This window comes from Athene cunicularia, assembly GCF_003259725.1.
Source record: "Athene cunicularia isolate RWA chromosome 1 unlocalized genomic scaffold, athCun1 chr1_part1, whole genome shotgun sequence".
In the NCBI taxonomy this organism is placed as follows: domain Eukaryota; kingdom Metazoa; phylum Chordata; class Aves; order Strigiformes; family Strigidae; genus Athene; species Athene cunicularia.
The window spans coordinates 47,114,981-47,129,907 of NW_020799091.1; the positions used below are offsets into that span (position 1 = coordinate 47,114,981).

At 36.6% G+C, this 14,927-nt stretch overlaps 1 long non-coding RNA gene across 1 annotated transcript; it reads right to left on the bottom strand.

The window, feature by feature from the left end:
• Positions 1-1,475: 1,475 nt before the first annotated feature.
• LOC113483184 lies at positions 1,476-9,298 on the bottom strand. Its single transcript, XR_003398973.1, has 3 exons — positions 9,213-9,298; positions 3,782-3,852; positions 1,476-2,566 (listed from the first exon to the last, which is right to left on the bottom strand). It is a non-coding gene; the product is annotated as an uncharacterized LOC113483184 (long non-coding RNA).
• Positions 9,299-14,927: the final 5,629 nt, after the last annotated feature.

Here is a 14,927-nt window from a genome sequence, read left to right on the forward strand (position 1 = left end):
CATTAATCTGCATCTGGACATGGAGCTCTTGACCACTACCCTCTGGATGCAAGCATCCAGCCAATTCTTCACTCACCAAATACTCCACCCATCAAATCCATCTCTCCAATTTGCAGAGAAGGATGTTGGGAGTGGACCATGTCAAAAGCCTTACAGAAGCTCATAGAGATGACCTCCATACCTCTTCCCTTGTCTGCTGATGTAGTCACTCCATCACAGAAGGCCACTCAATTGATCAGTCAAGACTTGACGTTGTGAAACCATGTTGGCTGTCTCAAATCACCTCCCTGTCCTCCATGTGCTTTAACATAGCTTCTGGGAGGATGTGTGCCATGATCTTCCCAGGCACAGAGGTGAGGCTGACTGATCAGTAGTTCCCAGGCTTTTCCTTTCTAGCCTTTTTAAAAATGGGTGCAACGTTTCCTTTTTCAGTCACTGGGGACTTCACTTGACTGCCATGACTTTTCAGATATGATGCAGAGTGTCTTGGCAACTACATCAGCCAATTCTCTCAGCACTCTGGGATGCATCTCATCACATCTCATAGATTTCTGTATGTTCAGGTTCCTCTGGTAGTCACAAACCTGATCTTCTCTTACAGTGAGAGGGAATTTGTTCCCCCAGTCCCTGCCTTGTGGTCCAGTAGCTCAAGAAGTGTAGGAAGTAAGGTTGCCTGTGAAGACAGACAAAAATGTTGACTACCTCAGCCTTCTCCTTGCCCGTTGTTACCAGTTTGCTGCTCTTGCTTATTGGGGGGTATACTTTCTTTGACCTTCCTTTTCTGCCTGACATACCTGTAGAAACCTTTATTTTTTTTTTTTTGTTGTTGTTGTTCCTTGCTAAATTCAGTTCCAGACGTGCCTTGACCTTCCTGACCGCATCCCTACACAACTGATCAGTGTCCCTATACTCTTCCCAGGAAACCTGTCCCTGCTTCCACTGCCTGTGCATTTCCTTCTTGCCCTTTAGTTTGATCAGCAGGTCTCAACTCAGCCATGCCAGTCTCTTGCCTTCCTTACCTAATGTCTTATACCTAGGGATCAGGAGCTCTTGTGCTTTATAGAAAGCATCCTTAAAGATCTGCCAGGTCTGTTCTACTCCCTTGTCCCTGAAGGCAGTTTCCCAGGGGGTCATAGTGACTGACTGTTTCAATCACCTCTGGAACTCACAACCAAATCTAGGAAGTCTATTCTCAACATGTCTCATCGCTTCTTGGACATTGTTTCTCTTTCTCTTTTTTTCCTTATTCTATTAGCACAGATAGTTACAGTGATTGGAAAGGATCATAACCTGTTCATGATTCATTTGAGTATCAGCATGAGCCTACACGAGGAATTATTTGTATTTTGTATATTTTTTTCCTTACATGTAAAAGAACAAACAATTTAAAGACATTATCAAGACTGCAACCTCAAATGCTCAGAAGTAGGAATACTACAGTGAATACTGCCTGTGGATATTTAATTTGATCCCCGTGTGTGTAAAGGTGGTGAAGTGTAAAGTGAATATTGCAGAAACAGTTTATCTGTGCAATAAATTGGTAGGCACCTACATTAAGTCAGAGCTCAGACAGATGGATGCTATTAAAGACTGGCCTGTTCCCAAGTTGAGAAAGGAGGCACAACCCTTTACAGGAATGATTTCTCTTTCAGTTTAACTCCATGTCTCCACCTATGACCAAACCATGTAGGAAGGGAAGGATAGAAAATTTTGCATTAAGCATTTAAAGACCATTAGTAGACTGAAGAATATTTGGACCAGGTGCAGACTTTGACAATAGTCTTGAGTTTTCCATGCATGCTGTTGTAATGCAGAGGAGGAATAAATGAACAAGAGAGTCTCACACACACTTACTTATTATTGAAAAACAATAAGAGTATGTAAATGAAAAGTCTGTATCACAATTCCTATACATAAAATAACTAAGTGGAAGTTATTCAGGTAACTGTGTTTCCAACATCTATGAATGTGAGATTTATGTGGAGATTCATATGTACATCTCTGTGTAAATTTGATTTATATTTTATAAATATATATACACATACATATATTCACTAGTGTTTACATTGCTTAACTACAGAATAATTTAGGTTGAAACGGACCTCCACAGATCATCTAGTGCAAACCCTTGCTAAGAGCAGGTGTAATTAGGTCAGATTGCTCAAGGCCCCATCCAATCTTGTCTTGAATACCTCCAGGACTAGAGATTCCACAGCCACTCTGAGCAACTTTTTCTAATATTTGGTCACCCTCATGGTAGATATATATATCTCTCTAATCAGAACTTCCAAAGTTCCAACTTATATTTGTTGCCTCTTTTCCTGTTACTGTGCACCTCCAAGAAGAATTCAGTTCTTTCTTTTCTGATCAGGTAGTTGCAGACTGCTATAAGGTCTCCCTGTAGCCTTCTCCCAGCTGACCAGTCCCAGGTCCTTTAGCCTTTCCTGTGCTTCAGCTCCCTGATCACCTTGGTGGGACTTTGCTGGGCTCCCTTCAGTATGTCAAAATCCTTATTGTAATGGAAAGTCCAAAACTGGCCTTAGTAGTCCATATTGTGTCATAAGAGCTGAATTGAGAAGAATAAACTAAATCTGTTTGATATATTGAAATATAATAGTTTATTGCAGTTAATGTGACTAGTGAGCAGCTATCAGGACCATGAACGAAATCTGTTAGGACATATTGCCTATGTTTCTCATTGGATAAATTTATTTTCCTCATCTTTTTTACCAGTGACTTAGAGCAATCTACATCTCTCTGTGTAGCAATTAGTGTGAGTTAGGCCTTGTTAGCATAGCTGTTAGCCTACACTCATTAATTTTAAATATATTTTGCTTTAGTAGAAGTAGGCAAAGTGTGTTGGTTTAAGCCCTGCTGGGACCGGAGACCACGTTGCCATTGTCCCTCCCCCACCCTCGGACACAAGTAGAGCACAAACCCCGGGTTAAAATAAGAAGAAATTTAATACAAGAGTGTAATAAACAACCTGAACAACAACAGTAGCAATGATAACAATAAACAGCAGTACAGTAAACAAGACAAAAAATATACAGAGAAATACCGCAATGGTTACAGACAGCTCACTCGCAATGCTCCCCGTGACCACAGCCACAAAGGAAGAAGTTCCCACGCTGCTGCACCTGGACCTGACATTAGCATGGTATGAATAACCCGGCTGGAGACCCCTTCCCCCTTCTCTGCTGGGGAAACCTTAACCCTATCCTAGCTGAACCAGGACACAAAGTTTGACCTCCCCATCTCTTGACCGAAGTTTTTATTTGCTCTAGGAAATGGATGGCCAAACTATGCAAACAGTTTATTGGTCATCAAGGACTGTACAAGTATGCAGAACGGTCCTGAACAAGCAGATTCTGAGTGCCAACCACACTGACAGCAAATCGGAATGCAGCACTGCTACCTAGACAGATGTCTCCCAGAGGAAATATTCTCTACCCCATCCTGGGGATGAGAAAAATAAGGAATTTGGAGATAAACCCAGGGAACTGGAGAGACCCTGGGGGACCCATGACACTTCACAGTATGTGGCATCGCCTCTTCAACATGCAGCAAACCTGAGGGAACCAGAGAGGAGCCCATGGACCCCACAAATCTGGATCTGCCATGCTAACACCCTGTCTCTCCTCCTGGATTGCCTCATCTCTCCCATAGCACAGGGAATTAATGTCAGGAACTGCTATGCTGACCCACCCAACTTTTCTCCTCAATTGTGCCATTCCTATCATTAAACAGCGAAGTAATGAAATCTGTAAAATTGTATTACCTGTGATTAAAGTGTTTTAATGTTCAAATCCATTTAATCTCCATGTGTTCATTTGATCTTAAACTGTGACACTGTTGAAATAAGAAAATCTGTAGGTTAATTCTTCAAGGTAAAATGGAGGTTTTATGGTCATTTTCCTGAAAAACCTTCTGTGAATAGAACTAATATGAGAGAATGAGAAATTGTTAACTCTGAGGTTTGTTCTTACATGCTGAACATAATCTTCAGCCTGCTTTGGATTTATCTGTTGTATTATAGAGAATGTCCTATTACAGGATGGTGTTTGACTTCTTTCTGAATGACTATTACTAGGAAGTAATCAGTATGATCCCCTGAACCCTTATCTGTAGAGGGTTTTAGGGGGTGGACTTGAAACAATTCTTTTTTTTTTTTTTAAATAACCTTAGAAGCAAAGCAATAGCAGAGGGTTAGAGTGTTCCAGTGAGGAGCAAGGGCTGTCCTGAACTGGCAGAATCACAGAATGGCTGAGGTTGCAAGTGACCTCTTCAGGTCACCATTCAACCCCTTTGCTTTAGCAGGCACACCTACATCAGTTGCCCAGGACCACATATAGATTTTTTTTTTTTTTTTTTAATGGAGACTCGACAATGTCTCTAGACAACCTGTGCCATTGCTCAGACATCCTCACAGTAAAAACGTTTCCTCGTGTTCAGAAGGACCATCCTGTGTTTCAGTTTGTGCCCATTGCTTCTGGTCCTGTCGCTGGGCACCACTGGCTCCATCCTCTTTGCACCTTCCCTTCAGTTATTCATATACATTAATAAGATCCCCCCTGAGATTTCTCTTTTCTAGCATAAACAGTCCCAACTCTCTATGGTTTTCCTCATACTCCAGTTCTCCAGTCCCTTAATCATCCTTATGGCCCTTCATTTAACTCTTTCCAGTATATCTACATCTCTTTTGATATGAGGAGCCCAGAACTTGACACAGTGCTCTGGGTGTGGCCTCACCAGCACTGAATAAAGGGGAATCATGACCTCCCTCAACCCGTGGGCAATACTATGTCTAATGCAGCAAAGGATACCACTTGTCTTCTTTGTAACAAGAGCATATTTCTGACTCGTGTTCATCCTGGTGCCCACCAGAATCCCTAGGTCATTTTCTGCCAAGATGTTTACCAGATGGTAGATGCCCCAGCATATATTGGTGCATAGTGTTGCTTTGCACTTCCCTTTCCTGAACTTCACAACTTTCCTGTTAGCCCATTTCTCCAGCCCGTTGAGGTTTCTCTAGACGGCAGCATGACCCTCTCACATATCAGTCACTCCTCTCAGTTTGGTGCCATCTGCAAACTTGATGAAGGAACACTTTACTCCATCAGCCAGATCATTAATTAAGATGTTAAACAGAACTGAACAGAGTGTTTATCCCTGGGCTACATCGCTAGTCCTTGTCCTCCAACTAGATTTTGTGAACTGATCACCACTCTCTGGGCACAGACATTGAGCCAGTTTTCAATCCACCTCATTATCTGCTACTCCAGTTTATGCATCAACAGTTTTTCCATGAGGATCCCATGGGGGACACAGTGTCAAAACCTTGCTGAAGTTTAGGTGGACAATATCCACTACTCTCCCCTCATCTACCAGGGAAATTGGACAGATACTATTGATCCCACTGGAGAACACAAGCTGACTCTCACTTTTCTATTTTAAACACAAGCAAATATTAGACTTGTAGAAGAGGCAAAATCAGATCAAGAGAAAGAATAAGTTATTTTCAAGTTCAGATTTTCTAATTATTTAAAAAGTAATGAACTTGTGATAGAACTATATGGTTAAGTAATACTTTGAAGTTCCCCTCAGAGTTTTTTTATATCAGAAACTTAAATTGGAAGCCTCAGTATAACTCTGTGGTATATTACAAATGTGTCTTACAGCCATACAGATATATCTGGTGGCCATAGACATCCCCAAGTAAACCCCTTTGTGCACAATGCCCAAGAAATGCAAGTCAGAATTAATTAAAAAAAAAAAAAATTGCAATGAGATATTACCACCAAAATACACCTTCAGTCTGGTAAAACAAAATACTGTTGTGAGCTCGACCTGAGGCCAGTTTACTAAGTGTGAGTGACTTACTGACTGCTACAGTTTGGGGTTTTTTTCTTTCTTTCTTAATATATGGCTATTAATAATAATAAAATAATAATAATAAAAAAAAAAAAAACCAAAAAAAACCCCAACACACACACAAAAACCCAAAACCAAACACAAATAAACAAAAAAAACCCCACCACTTTGGAAATTCTTAGTTTTTTTATAAATTTTCAGAAAACTAGATCGAACCAATCAACCAAAAACTAAATAAAATTCAGAATAAAGCTTAAGTAGTTGGATTTTCCTTTGTGTTTAATATTGCTATAAATTCTCATTTTTCTGAATAACTTTTTATTCACTTCCATGTTTTAGATTTTGAAAATTTAATTTTCGTGTTAAGTAGTGGTGTGTCATATAAAATTTTGATTAAGGACCTTTTAAGATATATGATTTTTTTGTTGTTTTCAAATTCAGTGTTACTACTATTTTTGTCACAAGCATTTAAAAAAAAAAAAGTTAAAGACTATCTTCATTCTGAAATCATATTCACTTAAGACAGTTACTGAAGCAAATTAGATGAGAGCCAACATGTTTTAGTCTTAATAACTAAAAAGTGCATATGAACTGTAAATAACATGTTGAGTTAGTAGCTAACACTATTTATAACCAGTCTTGAAAGTGCTAGTTATGCCATTTTTTTAACCTTTATGCTATTTCATAAGTTCCATGTTTACTAAATAATATAATCTGCACCCCTTAACCTATTTAGTCTTGTCAATAGGATAGTTTACCTTTCAAACACTATTTTCTATGAGATACATGAGTTAAATGTAGAATAGAATAGAATAGAATAGAATAGAATAGAATAGAATAGAATAGAATAGAATAGAATAGAATAGAATAGAATAGAATAGAATAGACCTAAAACAGTTTAGTCCAACTGCCTGACCAATTCATGGTTGACCAAAAGTTAAAGCATGTTATTAAGGGCATTGTCTCTTAAACACTGACAGGCTCAAGGCATCGACCACCTCTCTAGGAAGCCTGTTCCATTGTTTGACCCCCTTCTGGGTAAAGAAATGCTTCCTAATGTCTGGTCTAAACTTCCTCTGACACAGCTTTGAACCATTCCCATGCATCCTATCACTGGATACCAAGGACAAGAGCTCAGCACCTCCCTCTCCACTTCCCCTCCTCAGGAAGCTGTAGAGAGCAATGAGGTCACCCCTCAGCCTCCTTATCTCCAAACATTAGAATATTTGAAGCGCTGTTGACAAAATTTAAGGATTTGAGGGTTTTTTTTCATAGTTGGAAAGCAGAAATGTGATGCCTTTAGTAACAATTTATGTATTTACTCCCTTTCTAGAGGTATTTTCTCATTTGACCATCATTAACAAGCAGTTGCAGTGCACAGGTTCACTTCAGTGAAAGACTTAGAGAGACTGGAGAATCGTGAACGCACTTTAGGCAATTTGCTTAAATTAATTCTGTAATCTTGGATCCTTGAACATATTTTTTTAGCCAACAGTTCAAACTTTCCAAATAATTAACATAAACAATATTTTGCTTAAAATCCAGTATCAAACAGAATATTTGCTTCCATCACCATAAATAATTTTGTGACTCATGCATTCAAAATGTGATAACTTCCCCCTGTCGAAATCTGCATAACATACAACTTCACTAAAATCTAAGCTTAAAATACATGTTGTTTTGATATGAGCACATAAATTATAGTTGCAAATTCAGATTCTAGATTAGAACAAAATGCTTTTACACATTTAATTTAATCCTCCAAAGTTCCTCCTCCTTTCAAGATTAGTTACACTTTCTATGACCAGCAAACTAGCTGTGAAGTGAGAAAAACAACAAAAATGAAAAAAAAAAAAAAAAAAAAAAAAAAAAAAAAAAAAAAAAAATAAAAAAAAATAAAAAAATAAAAAAGAAAATAGAGGAAAAAACTCAAAAACTCATCAGGAGTCAGTAAAAATGAAAGGGTAAACAAGATTTCTAAGGCACGATTTCTAATTTTTCTAGTAAATGTTAGCTAGTATCTGGTATAGAGTATTTATTATAACTCATTTCTCACAAACACATAAACTTTCAGTCTCTGCAATGGCTATACATATTTCAAAATGGAAAATTCACTAGAATTAATGTATGCTCTTCGTTACAAAAAATGAAAATTTAAAATTTTCTCTAAATATGGATGAATATCAGTCCTTTTAGTCAGAATAAGAGGAGGAGGAAAGAAGATAAAAGAAGAAATGAAGAAGAAAGAGGAAATTATTAAAAAAAAGAAGAAAGAAGAAGAAAGAAGAAAGATTGTCAAACTGCCTTAGTCAGGAATAAAACCTATAATATCAAAGATCTAAAATAGATTTTATGAAAATATAAAGCATCCATCAAACATAACCCATAGTATTTTTACTTGATGTAAATAATATCCAGCAATAAATTTGAATAGAAATATAATCAGATTTTACACATTTGCATAGCTAAAGAAGTTACATACTTCTTGAGCATCATGATTTTTGAACTGTTTATCATTACTTCCAGCAACACACTAAATATTAGCATTTTTCTAAACATTTCCACACTGTATGTAAGCAGGTAAAATTTATTTAAAATGTCAACAAGTGTTATATTAAAATAGCAGAATTTTTACTTTGCAATAAGGCAAGGTATCTGAAGGAGAGAGAATGAACTCTTCATGTCAAAAGAACCCACAAGACTAAATATCTACTTTCATCTGGGATTTTGAATGCTGAATTTTTTACTGGCAAGCCAAACTCCAAGAGCATTGGTTTGGGGATTTAGCTGATTTCTTACTGTAAATTATTCTCTATAATATTTTTTTTTTTTTTTTTAAATCAAACAATTACTTAGGAAAACTTCAGGTTGTGCATTTAAGCTATGGCAGAGATCAAACTCAGTGTGAAAGGCGTTTATTATTTTTAAATACTTACAAAATGATGGTATAGAAAAAAAAATACAAGCTTGGGCGATGTAGACTAAAGTTGGTTTTAATAGAAGGAAGTTTTATATTCAGAAAATACAACAAAAAGTTAATGGCAATATATCTTCAGAGCTGGATAGTTTTATTGACATATCTTTACAGGGCTGAGGTCTTTTATCTGTCACTGGCTCCACTGTTTTTAATATTAGTATCTTTTCTTCTCTCTTTCCACTTTTTTTTTTTTTTTTTTTTTTCCCCCACTATAATTTTTAGATTTATTCTACCTTGCTATGAAGTTTTTGCAATTATATTAAGGCAGCTGAAACATTAATAAGACTAAAAGCTCCAGGAGGATTTGAACACAATAACATTTAATTTAGTAATAGAAACTTGAAACTATCACTTTACTTACCTGTCATAATATAAAATGATTTTTACAAGATAGGTAGTGCAGAGAGCTTAGTTGCTATACAGAGATACGAGGGGTGGGTGGGAGATCGTCATAAAGTCAGAATAAATAATCTTTTTATTTAATATGTCTAGTCATTCAGCTTTTCCTGCTTCTCTCTGAATGACCTTGACGGTACAGCTCTAATCACTGGGGAGGTTGCAGCTGAATTTTTCCTTTTTTAGAAGGTAAGATAATGTAAGTGGTAAATTTTACAATTTTCTCACGTGTTTATTAACATTTTGCAAAAATAGGTCAGAAAATCTTTAGTAAAGATAAAAAGGAACTATGTGGTTATTAATTTCAAAATCTGCTATACACAACATTTCATTGTTTGTAAAGAACATGCTGAGACCAAACTAAACCAAGCTGCACACAAAATCCTTAAGTATCACAGGATAACAAAATCCCTTCTTCATATTAAAGTCAGTGTTTACTTCCTGAAAATCAGTTAACTAAATATGAGGTTCAGCTTTTAAACTCTTATAGAAATTAAACAACACGTTTATAGATTTGTCAGACCTGTAGCTCTTAACTTGACTTTTACATGTGATGTTAGGCTAATTACTGAGTGCCATTACAATAGATCAGGTGATATTAAGCACCAAGATTTTCCAAGGCAGTGGTCTAGATTACCCATGAAATTTAGCCCTTTCTTTTCTATATTGTCAATACCCTTAGCCTTAACAACCATCACATGGATTGATGATGATGTGATAATGATGTGATTTTCAGTTAGATAAAGTGGAAAAAAAAAATAGCTCTGACTGTAGATTAAGTGGTCTGATCTACTGGCTGCTAATTAATTCAGGGAAAGTCTTCAGAGGACTTCAGGTTCTTTTCTTCAGACATTGGGACACTACAGGTTCATGAATATTATGGATGCTTTCTCCGGTCTCTTAACACAGGTCACAAGCACCTGCATCTGAACATTTTTATTTCAAATTATAATAATTGTATACACAAAGTATGTGGTATATCCCTAATAAAAAATGATTTGACAAATAATCTCATATTAGGTTGTTTATTCTCAAATAATTGTTTAAGATTTAAGACTACTTATGGTAGTGTTTGTTGCAGACAAATGCATGTATATTTACAGAACAATTTAAAATTGTAGAATGAATTCATGATGGTTGTAAAAGAAAGCATTATGCACACATACACATGAATTAGTTTGTGGAGCTACTGAAGGAAAATTTGCATTTAGCTATAGCAGTTTACGCATTCATATTGCTGTCTATATCAGTGCCAGAAGCAAGATTTACATGTCTGCAATAAAGCCTGTCTTTTACACATTATTTGGTTTAACCATTGTCATGGTTTAACCCCAGCCAGTAGCTAAGCCCCACAGAACTGCTCACACACTCCACACTGGTGGGATGGGGGAAGAGTAAAAGTGAGAATACTCATGAGTTGAGATTAAGACAGTTTAATTGGTAAAGCAAAAGTCACGCACACAAGCAAAGCAAAACAAGGAATTTGTTTTCTTCTTCAAATTGGCAGGAAGGTGTTCAGCCATCTTCAGGAAAGCAGGGCTCCATCACATGTAACAGTGACTTGTGAAGACAAACACCATCACTCTGAATGTCCCTCAATTCCTCCTTCTTCTTCCTCCAGCTTTATATGTTGAGCATGATGTCTCATGGTATGGAATATCCCTTTGGTCAGTTGGGGTCAGCTATCCCAGCTGTGTCCCTTCCCATCTTCTTGTGGTCATCCAGCCTACTCGTCTGTGGGGTGGTGTGAGAGAAGCAGAAATGGCCTTGACTCTGTGTAAGTACCGCTCAGCAATAACTAAAACAACCCTGTGTTATCAACACTTCTTCCAGCACAAATCCAAACCATAGCACCATGTGTGAGCTACTATGAAGAAAATTAACTCTATCCCAGCCAAAATCAGTACCACATACAATTTAATAGAGTGGTCAGTGCTCAGTGATAGATTGCTAAATCTGCAATCATATTAGTGTATCCGTGAGAAAAGGAACACACAGGTAGTTCTGAGTCATCCCACTCTCCAAGTCATTGTTAGTCTCTCTGGACAAGTAAATGCTCATGCTCACCAGCAAGTACTGACTCGTATTTGTACAGTATGGGGGGAAATAGGCTTAATTTTTCCTATTTTGCTGGACTAGAAGATTCCTGTCTGGTTATAATGTCGAGTTTTTGACTTTACTATCAGAGTAGTTTTAAGTTTATTCCATAACACAATTGAGTTAATGTCCATTACTTATAAACATGAAGTCCTTAAGCTTCAAGATAACACAAGGGGAAAAAAGAACTGGGGCAGAACAAAAAAAGAGGAAAATAAAAATGAAGAAAAGAAAAAAAGTTATTCTTCCTTAGCCTTAAGTAAGTCACTGTAAAATTAGCAGTGGATTTAGCACTATCTGTGCCCTTATTTTAAACCTTCTGGAAACAATGTAATTTGATCCATTGAACAAAAACTACTATGTTAATTTTGTTACGGACATTCTAACATCAGCCTCTTATAACATGCACCTTGCTGAAACATAAAATTACCCAGGAGGAAGTGCTGGATTTGAATAGATCAAAACTTCTTGCTTCTTAGGACTGTTTTTTTTTCAAACGTTTTTAATATACTGATGTCAGAAGGTCTTTAAGAGTGTAAGTTAAAATATTTTAACTTTGTAAGACCTGCCCAGTTAAAAAATGAAACAGAAATAAAATTATTATCTCCATCCAGTGAAAGAAAACCCTTTTTTTTTTTTTTTCCCCCCTAATGTCACGGACTAAAGTATTGACACATAAATGATTTAGTATGAAATCTAGATTTATAAATAACTTCTAGCAATTTATCATTACAAAATAATTCAGAAATGCTGAATTAAAGAAAGGTGACTTATTCACAGATTCTAAAATGACAAGATTCACATTAACTTACTTAACGGTACCTTAATTTATACATATATACATGCTCATACACAAAACAGACAGACACACACAGAGAAACAAATGTGTTTGGATTCAATAGAATGAACACAAAACGGACAAACATGCACACAGAAACAAGGGTACACACCCACACACGCACCCCAATAAACAGGGAAAGAACAGGTAAAAGAGAGGCTAGCTCAAAGAAAAAATACCCTCTTGAGTTTAGAGCAAATACTCACAATGCCTTGGCATTTCTGAGCGGGTGATAACTGAGACTTGAGTGGGTTGACTTCACCCTGGCCTTCCATCTGGAGCAGGTGACACCTTAAGGGTTTTGGTACCTGAGAGACGTCCCAGCTCAGGGAAGATGCTGGTCAGAGGCTCACTGCGATCCAGGAGAGCTCAAAGGGTCTCCCTGGTGGTCGCCATTTTTCAGGTCCAAGATATCAGACTTTTGTCAGATACCTTCTGGTGCCTTCCAGCAGTTGCACAAGAACTTGATGAATGTGCAACTCTGTTATTGTTCCCATTTGACCACATCCTAGGCACAGGTGTGCCAGGCCATCAGGAGATGATGGGACATTATAACCATTTCCGAGCAATTGGGAGGGGCAGGAGCCAGGCTTGCTAATTGGTGTACAGCTGGGGGATGTAGGTGGAATCACACCTAGCACCAAGCAGCCCAACAAGGAGAGGCGGGGAGGGGTAAGAATTGCACCACCACACCTAACTAGAGAATTTGGGCCAGATTTGGAAAAATTCTTTGGCAGCTAAAACTGAAATTGGCTAGTTTTGAGCTATACAATTAAAATATGACAATTCAAACATCACACCCCAGTAGCTGCCTAGATATACTTTATTTCATCTGAAAGACATATAAATACTCCTAAAACCTTAAACTTTTATCAAAACACACAGGACACATGCAAATGCTTCAGCTTCACAAAATGGAATTACAGTTTTCTTTTTTAAAGATAAATCTTAAAAGTTACTGTTTATACAGTGCTACTACTAAAGCCATTTACCCTAAGAAGTGAGATTTCTGTTTAATAAACCCCCTCAAGCTTAAGCAATGGAAACCCACATTTTCCCTGCAGAATATGCAACCAATCAGCTAGAGTTTGGGTTACATAATTGACAGTTGTAGTGAAAAAAAAGAAAGGAAATTATTTAATGGGATTTCTGTTCAAGAGAAACCACTCCCATGTTAGGGTGTTTAAATTAAAGTGCTTAAACTTAGATGACTACGGTCTGCTGTCCTGGCAGACCAGATGAAGGACTTTAAGGAGACCTGCATCATTCTCATGAAGCAGCTGGTGTCCAGGCAGGATATGATTGTGTTTAAAATGGCACTAGGCACATATTTCTAGGCACTAGGCACATGAACACTCAAGTCATGACTTTCAAAAGGACAAAGTATTTGTGAAAGCCTTATTCTATAAATTCAGATTTTGTTTTGGCCAGAATTCAGTCACCTCCATAGAAAAGCTGTTTTGTTTGATCATTTTAGACACCAACATTTTCAGTCTTTGAGGGCTCTCTTAAGTCTTTACATGAACCGAAATAAACATTTTCCAAAAGCATGTTTCCATTTCATATAGTTTATAGCATGTTATAGTGTGTTATTAATGTATTATTAATTTATGCATAATAATTATGCATAAATAATAAACACATTATTTGAAACCTAAATCAGAATTGTTACATTAGTAAAGGACATCAAAAGGTGTATTATGAAAGACTTTTTTAAAAACTGCTCAACATTTAACATGTTGCTTTTAGATGTCTTTTTAAGTCTGCAGTGTATTTGTTCATAGTCTCTTAATCAAAGGGTTTACAGCCAAATGGCATTCTAAAATATGAAAAAAAAAAACCAACAACCCAAAACTGAAGAAGAGTGTAAAATATATCTCAGCAAAGTCTATGTCTCAATTTTATGTGAACAGATTATCAAATCTAGATTTGCTATATTTACAGATAAAATAGATGTGAGATGAAAATATGTTACTTTAGTGCAGTTTCTAAACTCTGACAAATTGGAATCAAAATGTAACACTACACGACTACAGACACTGATAAACCCCCAGTATTTCTATACCGCTTAAGTGTTTGGATATACTCTGACAGCACAGGTTAATAACTGTTGATTATAGAAAGCTGATTCATTTCATATACAAGCTATTTATGAAGATGAAGACCTCTTCTACTTTTTCTCTTTCCTCGATGAAGTAACTCTGCCATTGTCTTCACTAGTACAGTGTTTCAAAAGGTATCCATTTCTTTCTGTCAGCAAAAAATAATTTTCTGTTCATAACACCCATAAATTTCAGTTTAAAATAAATTAAACCTTTTTCCACTATAGCCTTTATACAGAAAAAGTAATTCAGAGTTCTGTGCAGCACTGGAGAGATCAGTATTATTTTTCTCTCATTTTTTTAGAACTGTCTCTTCAGTTGAATTCATAGAATCCAAATAAATGAATCAGAAAACTATCTCTACACATTAATGGCAAGATTTGTTTGCATTTCTAACACTTATTAAACAGGTATATATAGATATATTTTATTTTCATATATAAGCCCATATTCTTCACGCATTTTTTTGTTCCTACAGCACTGATATTGCTTCAATGGACAGAAAAAAAGATAATCGTGTTTGCTGTTCTGGTATCATCTAAAGTATATCTTCCAGATGTTTTATTTTGTCAAATTCTTTCATGCTTTGTTGCAGAATAAAATCTGAACACATTTCAAAACTTCTGTGTGTGTGTATATATAT